The sequence below is a fragment of the Tiliqua scincoides genome, chromosome 4, assembly GCF_035046505.1.
Source record: "Tiliqua scincoides isolate rTilSci1 chromosome 4, rTilSci1.hap2, whole genome shotgun sequence".
NCBI classification, from domain to species: Eukaryota; Metazoa; Chordata; class Lepidosauria; order Squamata; family Scincidae; genus Tiliqua; species Tiliqua scincoides.
In genome coordinates, this window is record NC_089824.1 from 18,109,737 (window position 1) to 18,125,762 (window position 16,026).

Genomic DNA, 16,026 nt, shown 5'->3' on the forward strand with positions numbered 1-16,026 from the left:
TTCTTTCAAACACAAAACCACAAAGAACATATATTTGGCATTGGATACAATAAATAATAAAGAGGAACATTCAGGTCTGTGTTCAAGATAAGGTTTCACAGGGTAATAGCACCCAGAGATTTCCATGATTACCCTCTTCTAGGATTGCACATGGAGGTGTCCAGAAAAGTCATAAGGGCTTGTGTCAGCTGATATAAGAGCTTTTTGCATCACCCCCATAGTGGACCACCTTCCATACCAGACCACACAGATTAAATTTTTTGTGCAATATCATACGCACAGCTAAATGCAGTGGTATCACTAGGGTTGTTGTAAACCCCCATTAACTTACTTACTTACTTAATTTAAATATATAACAGTACAGTCACCCAACAAATTAGTAACAGAAAAAAAAAAACCAGTGGCCAACCTGATGACACTCACACAACTGAATAACAGCCCAATCCTATCCACACTTACCTGGGAATAAGCCCCATTGACGCTAATGGGACTTACTTCTGAGTAGACATGCATAGTATTGGGCTGTGAGAGTTCTAGCATTAGCTCTAATACATGTAGATGAGAGCTGACTCATACTAACACTTTATTAGCTCCCTGCTGTGTTATAATAGCACCTCATTAGCTCTCAGAACAATCAGTCTCATTGGTCAGTTCTGAGTTAAAGAAATCCACTTTTTGTAACATAAGGCAGTTGTGTTTTCCTTTTCTGGTTATTTGGCTATAACTCTTGATAGAATACAGATATTTCAGCGCAGTTTGTTTCATTGCATTCTGCATTAAATTGCTCATCAAATTATATGTAATACGATGGTATTATTCAAAAATATCAAGGTTTTCACATCGACCAGTAGCGGTGTCACCCAGTGTGGTCCACACACCCTAGTGACGCCACTGGGGATATCACACACTGCTGAGGTTCAACCTGTAGATCAAGTGATGAGTCCTGATCCTTTTATCACTGGGCTGAGATGGTTTTGGTGGCAATGGCCCCACTGATATCCTATCCCCTTTCCCGACCTTGATTCACCTTCTCAGGCCCACTCAGACTTGTGTCAGCAAAATCACTGGTGCAGGTCTGAGTAGACCGAGTGGGGCAGCAAGGGGTCGCCTTGTTCCCTTATCTCAGGGCTGCTTTGCAGCTGCATGTTCCTTTACCTGGAGGAGATTGCCAGGTCTGCCCCCCACTGGATGCAGCACAGGCTCTGATGGCATGGCTGCATTGGTGGGGGGGGGGTTTAGATGGAATTGGGCTGTTAATCATCCAGCATCCTGTCTAAGGTCTTGTTTGTCCTCAGGCTTGAGTGAGCATCTGACACCCCAGATGGGGAAATGAAAATATTACCACCATAAAAGCTCTGTTGAGTTTCATAGAATAATACTGATAAACCATGAGCATGTCTGTGCATTTAAGAGAGCAAGTAGCTACAGAAAAATTACAGGTCAGGGAAGGTTCAGGGCAGGGATTGGGCTGGGTTGGGGAGTTTCAGGGGGAGGAGAGGAGAGGACCTTGGCACCAGCCACACATGCTGCATTCTATCCCCCTTCATGGCCGAGACCTCATGTCGTTTACAGCAGGGGTGCCCAAAACCTGGCCCTGGGGCCACTTGCGGCCCTTGAGGCCTCTCAATGTGGCCCTCAGGGAGGGCCCAGTCTCAATGAGCCTCTGTTGGAGATTTGTTGGAGCCCACACTGGTCCGACGCAACTGCTCTCAGCGCGAGAGCAACTGTTTGACGTCTTGCATGAGCTGTGGGATGAAGGCTCCCTCCACTGCTTGCTGTTTTACATCTGTGATGCAGCAGTGGCAGTGAAGGAAAGGCCAGCCTTGCTTTGTACAAGGCCTTTTATAGGCCTTGATCTTTTGCAAGACCTTCATTCAAACTTTAAATGTAAATTATTTCTTTTTTCCCCTGGCCCCCAACGCAGTGTCAGAGAGATGATGTGGCCCTCCTGCCAAAAACTTTGGATACCCCTGGTCTACAGAGTTGACACAAGTCTGAGGAAACCCATTGGAGACCAGTTGACCTATGGGGACGTAAGTAAAAATGTTCTTACCTCTCCTGGGTTGACTAGTCTCCTGCTGTCCCATAGTATGCTACCACAGAATGCCAGATGTAAGGTTTCACCAGGTTGCAGGTCTCTTGTTTGTTGTACTCCCTGAGGCATCCGGTGGAGCATTGTGAGATACAGGAAGCTGGACTAGATGGGCTTTTGGCCTGATCCAGCAGGGCTCTTTATATGTTCATGCAGTGTGCTCTCTGTCAGCGGTGCTGCATGCTCTGGGCTAGTGGGAGATGGAATTAGTTTGTAAGCTCAGTAACTGCATTCAGTTGGTAGTGGGGGAATGCAAACTGGTGTGAGAGGAAGGAAGAGATTGGGTAACTGGCTGCTAATGCCACACTTAAGTTTACTAAGGGCCAATCCTATCCAACTTTCCTGTGCTGATGCAGCCGCAATGCAGCCTCAAGGTAAGGGAACAAACATTCCCTTACCTTGGAGAAGCCTCCGTGACTGGCCCAGCACCACAGGATGCAGTGCACACTCTCTTTGCACCACTGCATCAGTGATGGAAAGTTGGATAGGATTGGGCCCTAACAGCACAAACATAGACATGCCTACTCAGAAGTAAAACCCATTGTGTTTAATAGGGTTTACACCCAGGAAAGTGGATAGAGGATTGCAGCCTTAGATAGCCATGCTGTGTTTTTCCCCATTGCACTTGCTAAACAAAGGCTTGTTAGGGCATCTCCGGTGACCACATCTCTGGTATCACAACCTCATGGTGTCAATGCCCTTTCAGCTTCCATTGCTTTTTTTCTCCACTCATGCCAGTAAGTGGAAGGAAAGCAGACAATGCAGAAAGACAGGCTCTGTTGGCCCTTTATTTGACATATAGTCAAAATGTACATGAAGAAGAATCCAGTTTTACAATCTAAATGAGCAGCTTTTGACAATGGGGCTAAAAAAGGAGGAAAGCCATATTAGTAAATAAATACAAATCTAAAAAGTGACCCACCTTGGCTATGTATTGATCCTGGTGTAGTTTTTTTTTTTTTTTTTAAAAAGGAAGGTTTTACCATTCAATCAACATGGTCTGTCATGTTCTGTCTGTTTAGCTTCAAAACACCACCAAAGTGCCATATCTCTCCAAGTGAATGTTGATTTTACAAACACAGTGCAAAGCTAAAGCTTAGAAATAAACATCTTCTGGATGGTATGGATTGGGAGTCTTCCTCTGCTGATTGGGAGTGTGGAGATATGGAGCAGGATTCCTTCCTGCTCATTAGCGTAGTAAACTGTAGGTCAGGTAAAAGAGACTTGGAGACTGAACGGAACTACCTGCCCTTGGGAAGAGAGGAGGTTGAAAAAATTTCACTGAATCTTTAGCTACTACAAACTTGTGGAAAGATGTCAAGCATACTAATAGCCTCCTCCGGAAATAGCAATGGATCACTGAACAAAAAAAGTGTAATCATTTCAAATATGATTTCTCCCCTGTGGGTGCTTCACTCTCAAGTTTATAGAGTGAAGGTTTTATAAATGGTATCTTGAGAGAGAGAGAGAGAGAGAGAGAGAGAGCACTTCAAACAGTCCAGCTTCAAACAGTTCTGTTCCCACCTTGGAAGATACACATGTATACTAAACACAGACACAGTTCTATTTAGAAAGTACTTACAAACTGATTCACAGCACAGACCTAACTAAATTTCCAGTGCCAATGCTGTGCCAAAGGCACTGGAATTACGTATTATGTACTGGGGGGGCAGTCATGGAAGCCTCCTCAAGATAACATTAACCCTTATCCAGGACTGTGTTGCAGCTGCATCTACCCTGGAAGATGGTTAGAACTGAGCTGAAAAAGTGACAAAACCCAGGAAATGCAGATTTAACACTGATGCAGTGAATTTCAATCATGCTGGGCTGGGATTCAATATATAGAAAAGTCAGGGAGGAAGAGTGGGGTTAATGATGGGTCTTCTATGAAACTCAAAGCATTGCTGTTTCGAAAAGTAATGCATAGACATGATTTAACAGTGAAGTGCATTAATCCAAATGTCTGAGTTTTGTGGTTCCTGCCAACTTATATTGCAGCTTTAATTAGACCTACCTTGTGGTATTCTGCCATAAGAAAGTCCACACTGAGGAAGGGTCTTTGTCTTCCACAGCCTGACCAGATGATGTAGTTATGGCAAGGTGTTTGTTGAGTACGTTGTATGTTGAGTAACTCTACTATGTTGAGTAGAGGAAACTCCAGCCCACCTCTGAGAGACTCTGATGTCCAAACAAACTACCTTTGCTCCCAGTTCAACACTGTAAAGAGGTCTAGCCAATTGAAGCCAGGCAGAATTTGGCAGTCATTGAGAATATGGCAGAATTAGGGATGTACTAGCTTTTCAGAGCCCAGCACCAATTATCTAGCAGAATGTGGTTTCACTCATTGGATCCTAATAGACTGGAGTGACCAGGATTCTCATTGGTACCATCTTGAACCCCAGACAGAACACACACATTATTTTTCTGGATCAAATGATCTCATTCAAGCATTGTCTATGGAATGATGGTCATGATCTTTTGGTAGGAAAGGGAGGAAAAGAGTTTATGAGCTCTTTACAGATCCAGTAGATGAGTGGATCTTCTGCTTTAGCAGAGTTGAACATCTTATGATCCATCCACTGTCATGAGTCAGGTTTTAATTTCTAGAATAGAAGTGTGTTTCTAGCAAAGTGTGAGCCGAAAAAGAAGGCTGAAGGAAATGCTGAGGTTCAGATTCTCCAGCTTCTACCAAACTGAGTTTCCAAGGAATGCAGGCTGCCTTGCTGTTCCAAGAAGACTTCCAGTTGTGATAAGCTGAGCACAGAACACAGAAATAGTTGTAATGCCCAGGGATGGTTGGAGGAATAGGACAGTTGCTCAAGAGAGAACAGAATGAACCGTGGTGGACAAAAGGTTATGTACAAACAGATCAGCACCCTCCACTTGGGAGGAGGAAGAGATAATGCTGAGATCGTAGTCATTAAGGAGAGTACGGAGAGTTTAGGAGAGTAGTTAAGGAGAGTAAGTCCAGCAGGAGCAGGCAAAAAAGCGTAAAAAGGGAGTCCCAAAGAACATCACATTGGAGGTTGCTGACCAAGATCAAGGCAAACATATGCATGTCAGGATTGGCCATTCTAGTGGTGTGCAAGCGTTGTCACTATGTGCCGAAGTCAGTTTGCATAGTGTTATCTAGCACCATAAGTTGTATTGAGGTCCTCCTGACACATGTCTTTGACCAAAAGTCAGTGCTTAGCAAAGCATGTAGCCCAAACCAAACTTATGTGCCTTTTGTCCAAGGGTGATGCTAGAATTGCATCCCAAGCTGAACTTAAAAAGGCATCTTTTTTTTTCTTTTACACTGTTCCCTTCCCTCCCTGCTTTGAGAAACCCATGGAAATTTCCTAAAGTGGCTGCACTTGCATGACTGGACTGAGAAAAGGCCAACAAAAGAATAATAGGTTCAAACCTCCAGAGCCTTCCACTGCACCTTATGCTAAATTCGTCCTTGCCACCTTGAGTATTAAGAGAGGGTGCAGCAATCAAGTTCTCCTTGAGAGACTGAAGATCTCAGCCAGCTCCCCAGCCACAAATTCAATTTTCTTTTCCTGGCCCTAAACAGAGCATGGATCCAACTCCAACACTAATCCAGTTAGCCCAAGGAAGCTGGATCAGTCCAAAAATGAGGAAACAGTTGTAAACAATAGAACCTTTGGCAGATGAAAGAAAGACAGAAAAGGACCCCTGTTTGGCATCAGTTAGGATCACTCTATTTGCTGTGTTTGAAAACACTCCAAAAAGTCCAGCCTAAAATTCCCAAATTGTTCATTCTTGTTCAATCATGTGCACAAGACATCCCCTTGCAGCATTACTACACTACTCTCTAAAGATACAGAAGAAGACCAGCAATAGCCAGTAGAAAAAAAAATTGTACTGGAATTAAGCGGGACACTTACTCTAACCCTGCTAGATATAAGAGGAGCACCACTTGAGAAAGTGCCTCTTTGCCCAGTTAGCTGGGCAGTTCCCTTTCCTGGCTCCCTGAGCCTTCACACACATGACTGGCATAGGTCTGAGAAGACTTATGGGTCACCAGGTGACCTACCAAAGAGGTAGTACAACGTATTTTATGTACCTCTCCCAGGCTGTCTGCTTGGTCCACCCACCACTGGAAGCAGCGCTTGCTCCGGCTGTGCAGCTGCATTGCATAGATTGGTGTGGAACAGGACTGGGCAATAAGTGTATCTGTTCTGTCATATAGCATGTGTTTGGCACAGTGTATATTGCAAATGAAAGTAATAATGGATCCCATGGGGAAAAATGCATAGGCATTCCCATTAAAGTAAATAATGTCAGTACTAAGTTGAGCCCCCAAGGGAAAATGCCACCAACCCCTCTGAAGCATGATGGTTGTGGTTACTTTTCTTTTTACAAAATCTTCCTTTTCAAGTTAGGCCATGCAAGGCTAAGATACAAAGCCAATAAATGAGACTTTTGGTGTTAAAAACATTTTTGGATAGTCTCTTTTGCTGTGAATTTCACCATTATAGATTAGAAAGTGGGGCCTTAACAAAACACCAGGAATAAAAAATAGATTCCGATCTCCCTCTAGGCTGATATTCTGCATATATGCAAATTTCTGTCAAGTTGTAGGATGTTTGGTTAATGAATGCAAATGATTAAATACGGGCATCAGTTACAGCAGGGATTGTTCATTATTTCAGAAGCATATGAAAAGCTGGCCTCTGTTTTCATTAAGACCCATAATTTCCAGAGGCTTATAAGTCTGCTATAAACATTCGTGCCAACTTGCCATTATACAATTTAAGTCATGGACATGCATTTTTCTGGTTAGTAAAAAGCTACGTGAGAGCAACTGAGCCGACTTCAAAACGTTGTGTCTTTTCCACCATAAAGTCTGGCATTTGTTTAATCCCACAATTCAGTCAAATCATGGAAGGAAGGGGTTGTGGGTACATAGCAGGGCTCTGATTCTGGAGATGTAGATTCTAGTTATTGTTCTGCCACAGGTTTATTAATGTGCTTGGGCAGCTCAGTTAACCTTTCCACATTTGGTTTCCTTGTGCTGAAAGTGATAATCGTAATATAGCAGCCACAAAATAGGACTCTGGAGGCTAGATTATGAATATTTCACAACACAGACCTCCGAATGGAACTAAAGTACAAGTTGCTCATAGATATAGTCATAGCAAGCATTGGATTCAACATCTCTTGAACCTGCTAGATGCTTATTCATTTAAACAAAAGTAGTTGAGAGTGACCTATGTGATTTATCAGAAATATGATGACTTTCTATCTGGCATAGTGGTGTTTCAGATGCTCCTAAAACTAAAATCCGTGAGTTGCAACACAAACCCATGTTCACCATTTTCAGTTTTTAGGTCAAAAGGTGTGGAAGATGAAATATTTGTTGAAACACCTTCAATGTGTGTTTATGAATCTTTTCTATGAAGCTGATTGCTGCTAGTTCCTCCACCTCTTCAATTTCTTCCCCTAGGAAGGACTTTCTGTGGCTTTCTGTGAGAAAAAGTGATGATGTCACACTGCTCATAGCCAATCAGCATGGGCTAGATGCCGATGTCCCTGATGGCAAATGACACTGACTTTGATGGAGGGCAATGCTTCCTGGACTATTCACATAGTTGATCCCAGTCAATGATGATGTCATGACGCTATGTAGTATTTGGCTATATTATGTAGTCTCCAAACATTGCTCATAACACAGGCATACTTCAACTCTGATGAAAATGTTCTCATACATTGCTTTCCCTATTGCTTACCGTTAGAATTTTGGAGGCAATGCGTTCCGCTGCATCAAATATGTGCATTTTGAGTATCAAAATTGAGACAATGTGATTCTCCTGTTCAAGAGCAGAGTATAAAAAGGCAGAAACTTCTTTGAAGCAAACCCACAGTCTGGGCGCCCAATTCTATCCAGTTTTCCAGTGCCGGTGCAGATATGCCAATGGGGCTTGCACTGCATCCTGTGGTGGAGGGACAGGCACAGAGGCCTCCTCACGGTAAGGGAACATTTGTTCCCTTACCTTGGGGCTGCATTACAGCAGCACTAGTGCTGGAAAGTTGGATAGGATTGGGCCCTAAGCCAGCAATTTTCACTGTTTTTCTTTTCACAAAACACTGACCTCTATGCCCTTCACCTCTTGTGATGTCACTTAAGGTTTCCAGGAGACTCTTCAGGGTTCTACAGCTCTGTTCAGCTGGCAAAGAGACAGACACTTGATTACTACAAATACTTGCCTTAGAAACAGAGCCACAGAACCTGGAAGAGTGTTCCAGCAATTTGCAACTGCTGTGCTCCAAAATCCCATCATGCACATGCAGACCTTTCATGGCCACTACTGTGCTGCGGCACACCAGTTGAAAATCAATGGTCTCGGCCAGTGTTTCCCAAACTGTGAATCAGGACCCACTAGGTGGGTCACGAGCCAATTTCAGGCAGGTCAGGTAGCATGGTGCTTTGCCCTGAATAGGTGGGATGGTGGAAAGGGGGGAGGGCTGTGCGGTTGGAAAAGAATCCAAGTCTGCATTCTGCTTTAACTTCTGAGCTGGAATATTTGACTTGCAAGCAATGCAGAATAACAGCATGAACATGCTGTGTAATGGGACCTTTGGCTGATCATAGCTTAGGTTTGAAGCCTAAATTGCTGATGTCACTTTTGGCCATGACATCACTTCCAGGTTAATGACATCACTTCCAGTGGGTCCTGACAAATTGTCACTCTAAAAAGTGGGTCCTGGTGCTAAAATACACAACATGGGGTGAGGGAAGTGATTCCCCTAATTCTGAGTTGCATCACAGCTAGCCCCAATGCTGGATTCAGCGCAAGCCAGCCTGCCTGCCTGTTCTAGCACAGGTTAGGATTTGGCTTTAAGTTACACAGCCAAGTACTAGCAGAATGTCAAAATGCTATTCAATTTGATTCAACAAATTCTGGCAATGAGCATCAAATGCTGATTCCCCCTCCCCCCCAAAAAAAAAAATCCAAGAGCTAATCCAGAAGCTAGAAAACCTGCCAGACTAGTGAAGGAGAGAGTTGTAGGTGGTTTGTGACTCTAACTTCATGCCTGTCTGACAAATTTATTATGGGCTCACGGTCAAGAATCTATTCCAGCCCATTCCCATTTTTGCAGTTACGTAGGCCTTGGCAAGCCACCAGCCATGGTTTATGTGCTTTTGGTTTTGTGGATTATTAATTGTGCAGGCTGGCCACAGTTGGTAAGCATGACAGATTCAACATAAGGCCCATAGATGACCCTCAATACTTTTTTTTTCTATTTTACACCAACTTTATGCAAGTGAACTCAGCCTTCTACCCTTGAGCAAACAGGTTTGACAGTGTGTCTAGATTGGGGGAAAATGAGAACGGGTGAATTGGACCAGTCTTTGTGACCTCCAGCTCGTTATTATTATTTTTTTATTATTAACAGTATTTATATACCGCTTTTTAACTAAAAGTTCACAAAGCGGTTTACAGAGAAAAATCAAATAACTAAATGGCTCCCTGTCCCAAAAGGGCTCACAATCTAAAAAGATGCAAAAAGAACACCAGCTTTTAAGTAACATCGTTACTTACAATTGCATCAACACCTTGCTTTCCAAGAATAATGTTCTAGAATACTTTCCATCAAAATTATTAATGTGACATTCAGGTATGATTAATGAAGTACATATACTTGCACAATGATTACTATGGGAAAAACATGACATTTTATCAGACCCCAATTTTCACTTATGGACATATTAATGACATGGTTGAACACAACTCATTTGGCCTTATAGCCACAGAGGAATCATGCACAAACTTGATAGACCCCAACAGCACCCACCCACCCTGCAAGTGTTCCTCTTAGTTCTCCCAATCAGACTATTCGAGGGGTGGGGAAAATCAAACCACACACATGGAAGGGATCCCTGGGGGGGGGGGCTGGAATGTTTGGTTTAGGAGTAGAGAACTCAAATTCAGATCCCCACTTGCCCTTAAAATAGTGATGATATTTTCATCATACGCATGTCGCAAAATAATGAAAGTGAAATGTGCATTCTCTATTGCCACTTCTTAGTAGGGAGATGCAAAATGGGACTTTGGAAGAGCACCATTCATCTTTTATGCAAGGAAGGTGACATGGACCACAGCTGCAACGCCTCTTAAATTGGATTGAAATAATTTCTTATGCACCCATGAGAGAGAGAGAGAGAGAGAGAGAGAGAGAGAGAGAGAGAGAGAGAGAGTTTGTGTAAGGGGCACAAGTTGTGTGACTAGAACAAGATAATTGACCTTTTAGAGGCAGTTACGTATGTAAACGCACACACATGAATTATGTGTGTGAATGCAAGTTCAGAGATGCTGTGGGCTTAGAACCGTTCATATCGGTGTCTATAAACTACCTTTAACTCTGAAATCTCCTTTACTCCCTTCTTACTCTTTGTCACTCCTTACTGCCGACGGCTCTTTGTGCGGGTCTTTTAGGCTCATTATGCTCTCTCTCTCTCTCTCTCTCTCTCTCTCTCTCTCTCTCTCTTGCCTTTATGTCTCACGCATTGATCTGGCAGCAGAAATGTTGTGTGAGTGATCCTGTGCTGAGATATGTTATTGTCTGCTCTGTCTAATCTCAGATTCTGACAATCTAAACTTGTACTGTAATTAGTCAAGGTGATATATTTCATCTCCCGACGATCACCACCCACATATTTTGGATGGCTGTGTGTTTTGCAGGGTTAGCTCCTTATTTTTCATGTGGAATCCTCTTGTCCTGGCTTGCAACCATGAGGTGCAAGCAGGTGTTAGGGCATGGCTGTTCCATTTAATTATGGCTGTTAATGAATGAAGTATCATAAGCTGCCACCACCCTCTCCATTTTAATGACTGCTTTTAAGGGTTTGCCTCGTTTTACATCTTTAAACATCTTGCCCTGGCTTGTGCTCTTCTGCTACTGTTTTGTATTTTGAATTTTCTCTTCAGGGCCCAATGCAGCAAGGGCCTGAGTCCCTCCACCCCAAGGTGCTCAGCCAGCTTTGCTCCCCTTGACACCAGTGTTTTGTGTTGACTACAGCAACAGGATACAGACACTTTGTATCCTGCCACATTCAACCTCCAGTTACTTGGTGAATTTCTTTCTCCTGCCCTTGGGGCACTGCTGAGTTATACCACGAGCCTAATTGTCCATAACAATCTCCAAGCCCAGGATCAAATTTCTGAGAGTTAATGGGGCTGCCTCTTTTCTCAGCTGTTAGGGCATTAGTTTTGAGAGGAGGTCACCAGTAAAACCAGACTTTGTCCTTTAATTATTACCTCTGGATGCTGGATTAGGAAGAAGTAGCTGTGACCAATTGGAATGTAAATGGGGGATAGAAAGTACTGATAGGGTTTTTTTAGAGATGTTTCAAATTGCATTCCACTTTTCATTAACTGAACCAGCATGTCAGCACAAAGACCCGTATTTAACACAATCTTCTTCACAGGAAAAAATAAAAAGATTTATTGAAACCCTCGACTTTTTTTTATAATAGGAAGTGTGCTAAGAGTCAAAGAAGCTATTCAGATGTATAAGCAATCATGACGTAGAATAATTAAAGTTTATTTCCAAGTTTGCTAATGGAAAGTATGCAATAAATAGCCTACACTGGATCAATTATGGCTTGTGTGTTTGTGTCTGTGTCTTTTTCTCAGTGTTCCATCAGTCATCTTTATGATGGCACCTGCTGGGAAAAAGGCAGCTGCCAATCACATTTATAGTTGCCAGTTCACTGTAGATTCATTCCTGTTCATAGTATTGTTTCTTCCTGCACTTGTGTACCTGCATCTAAGATCATGTGGAAAAAATCAAGAGTGTGAACTGGCCCAGGTTCTTTAAAAAGTAGGGCTGCAGTCTTGCGTAGCATTTCAGTGATCACTTCTGTCAGTGGTTCTCAAACTTTTTAGCACTGAGACCCACTTTTTAGAATGGCAATCTGTTGGGACCGAACATAAATGATGTCATGGCTGGAAATGACATCATGAAGCAGGAAAATTTGTAACTCCCTCCCATATGACAAAATCAGATCTGATTTTGTTAATTAATTAATAGCCCAATTAATTAACTAATTAATTAATAGCCCAATCCGAACTTGCATTTGAACAGGCAGGCCAGTGGGCCTGCGCTTTATCCAGCACAAGTTTGGGACTGTCTGAGGCTTGGCCTGAGGCAAGAAGAAACTTTTCCCCTTACCCTGGGGAGAGCTGCAGTAGCCCCAATGGGTCTACTTAGAACTGCACCACGTAAATCGATGGTGCAAATCCAAGCAGTCCAGAGCTGCTCCAGGCCACCCGGGGGCTAGGATCTGGCATAAGTGCCTGATCCTGGCCCCGCCTCCCGCTCTTTGCCTACCTTCCCCTGGGAACACCCTCCCCTGTGTCCTGCCTCCTCCCCACCCTGCCCATGCCTCCCCATTCCCCCATGCCAGCTGAGCTTGAGTGGTGCAAACTCACCCTGCCCGGGATCCGCATCAGGGCAGGGAGGCCTGCACATGTTCCTGCACGGGCCTATCTCCTCTTAAGTCTGCACGAAAGTGCTTTAGGGACTTGCGTCCCTAGGGACTTGCATCTGTAACATTTCCCCAAATGCAGTCCTATATCATGGTAGCACCAAATCTACTATATTAAGAATAAAATACATATTGAAATGAATGGGGACCCACCTGAAATTGACTTGTGACCCATCTAGTTTGAGAAATACTGACTTAACATTATTCTGAAGTGTTTTGGATACTAGCTATGGAGGCAACCAAAGAAGAAGCTCCGCTGCCTTCAAGCCCTGCTCGGGTACTCCTCCGAGGCATATGGTTGGCCACTGGTGGAAGCAGGATGTTGGCCTAGATTGATCCTTGTGGCAAGTGAGTCCTGAATATCCTTCTAAATCATTCATTTTCAACCACTGGCAATCCAGCCTTTACGTATTCTAATAAACCTAATCTTGCCATCATTAAGGAGGAGCTACTCATATAAGCAGCTTCACTGATATCAGTGAAAACATTTGGGAAAGCGTTCGTAGATCAGGACTCCACTTTTCTGAAAGTTCAACAACAACAACAACAACAGTATTTATATACCGCTTTTCAACTAAAAGTTCACAAAGCGGTTTACAGAGAAAAATCAAATAACTAAATGGCTCCTTGTCCCAAAAGGGCTCACAATCTAAAAAGATGCAAAAGAATACCAGCAGACAGCCACTAGAACAGACACTGCTGGGGTGAGATGGGCCAATTACTCTCCCCCTGCTAAAAAAGGAGCACCCACTTGAAAAAGTGCCTCTTACCCAATTAGCAGGGTAATCAAGTTCATTGACAACATGATTTTATTTTAGCACAATTGTTGCACTTCAGACTTATGTAGTTAGCTCACCTGTGATTATTAAACTATCGTGAATATTTATTGATGGATTAGTTGTGCATATTTAATTGAGACATAGTTCAGGAATATTCACTGTTGTAACCTGCTGACTTTAATGAAAATGTCTATCCAACTACATTGTATGATCATTTCATCAACTGCAGAGTGATTGGTTTTATTTTTTTTTTGGGGGGGGAGGGTGAGGTCTAATGAATCATAGTATTATGCTTTTCTCTCACAAAGTAAGATCTCCCCAAACCAGTTCTTTTGTTTTGCGTCTCTCCACCCCAGATTAAATTATAAGGCCCAGGTCACAGACAAACAGAAAACAATGGTACCATAAATATGTAGTCACATGGCAATTAATCTCATTGCACATGAATTTTTCCACTAATTGACTGGTATATCATAGATGTGATGAAAAACCTATCACCAAGAACACAATCTTGTGGTGTAAGTTTCAAGCAAGCAACCTGCAGATGGAGAAGGGTGAATCATGTAGTATGAAAACACTAAACAGAGGCACAACCACCAATATTTGACAGCCGGAGAATGAAGGACAGTTCTGACAATAAGGCAAAGGCCTGATTCAAACACAATAACAAGCCATGGTTTGATAGCCATGTTTGGATGAAATGACAAAATGTATTAGTATTATTACTGTCACCGGTACTGAGAACTCAGGGGTTGGCCTAATCAGGCATGGGCGCTTGGACAGATCCCGACTGGACAACTCCTGACACCATCTGTCTGCACCTTTTGGGCAATGGTGTCTGAGGCTTTTAAGGTACAGGAAAGAAAATAGGTGCAGGTGTGATAAAAGGGGAAATGCATTACTTTAAACGTAACATTTTGAAGGTCACACCAAACAAACGCACAATGTCTTTATCAGAAACTGACGCCCCTCCTCCATCAAGCAGTGAAGCAAGAACACTGTTTCAACCGGATTTTTTAAAAGGCTCTTGGTATACTAATTGCCCTTTATAAGCCATTTCTTAACAGCATGGCCAAATCACTAAACTGATTTTGTCAAAGTTTCCACCGCATCAAACCTTCTGCAATACACACTTTCATGAATAGGTGATAATGTAACTTATTGCCAGTGGCGGTAGGTGAATGTTTTTTTTTCTCTCCTCCCCTTAAAGTTGTCACACCTGCTTCTCCTCAATGCAAGCTTGTTTGAATTACCTGGTCTATCCAGAGGGTGTTTTTCTACCTCCTGATCTATAAATTGGTTCTTCTAAGTCTTGAATGTTATAATGCCCCAAAGCTCTGTGTGTCGGAACCTCTGGTCTGCCTCCAACTCGGCTGTGGAAAGTATAGTTCTTTTTTTATAATTCTGAACTGTTGCATGGTTTGTTTCCTTGAAAAGAATTATGCAGGTTATCTTAGTGAATCTATGTTGGAATAGATGGCCATTACAGCGCAATCCGAACCCCTGGGTTAGGCCAGCACAAGTCACTTGTGCTGATCCAAGGGTGTTGCAAATGTTCCATAAGGCACATTTGCACCAACTTTAGAATCGGAGAGGCCAGCACAAGGAGTTGTGTTGGCCTCCCCGTGCCGGATCCAGGCCCAGTGGAATAAGTTTGCGTGGGCCGAGCCTGACCAATGCAGGGGTCTGGGGGGGCATGATGAGGGCGGGGAGGAGGCGCTTCGGGGAGGATGGGCGGTGGGCATTACTGGGGACAGGTGGGCAAGGAGAGGGAGGTGGGGCCAGGATCCATAGGTTATGCCGGATCCTGACCCCTGGTGGCACAGAGTAGCCTCTGGCTGCTCTGTTCTACTTGGAACTGCGCCACTTCCTGAGGTGGCGCAGATCCAAGTAGACCCATTGGGTCCAGTTCAGCATGACACAGGGTAAGGGGAAAGTTTTCCCCTTTGCACCAAATCTGGCCCCAAACTTGCACTGGGTGCAGTGCAGGCCTGCCAGCCTGCCTGCTTCAGCACAAGTTAGGATTGTGCCCTTAGTTAACGGAGGTATGAGGTTACTTGAATGATGCTTCCCCCCCTCCATGTGTACTAAAACTGTTGATGAAGACACTGATGAGGGTGTCCCTAAACTATTGATGGCGAAGAACAGCTGTGTTACATTGAGTCACTTCAAAATACTAACATAATTTTTCTGAACAAACCTCCCAGATCCAAGCTTGCGACTGATCTAGAATGTTGATTGGCCCGTTTCAGATTACCATAACAGAGGTGTCCCAACACAGAACGCCACCTGGTGCACAGCGTACCTTCTGCAGCGCAGAAGTTCATTATCATGTCACTCCTGACCTTCCAGGTTATTGCTTTGGACTAAATGCAGCAGCCTGCATCTGCATTACCTCTGTGATTACCTTGGTGATCATCAGGCTCAGGTGCATCCCGCAAAAAAGACATGATAGCCAGAAAGCAACAAAGACATGACCGCCAGCAGGTGCAGGAGGTGGCTGGAGGTGGCTGAAGATAGCCAAACAACAAGCAACATGGCCCTCTGGTGTCCCCTTCTGGCTGGTACCCAGAGTGGCTAGCACCAGCTGCCCTGGGCTTGCTATGCTCTTGGACCATACATATGGAAGAGATATAGGATTGGGTTGCAGTCTC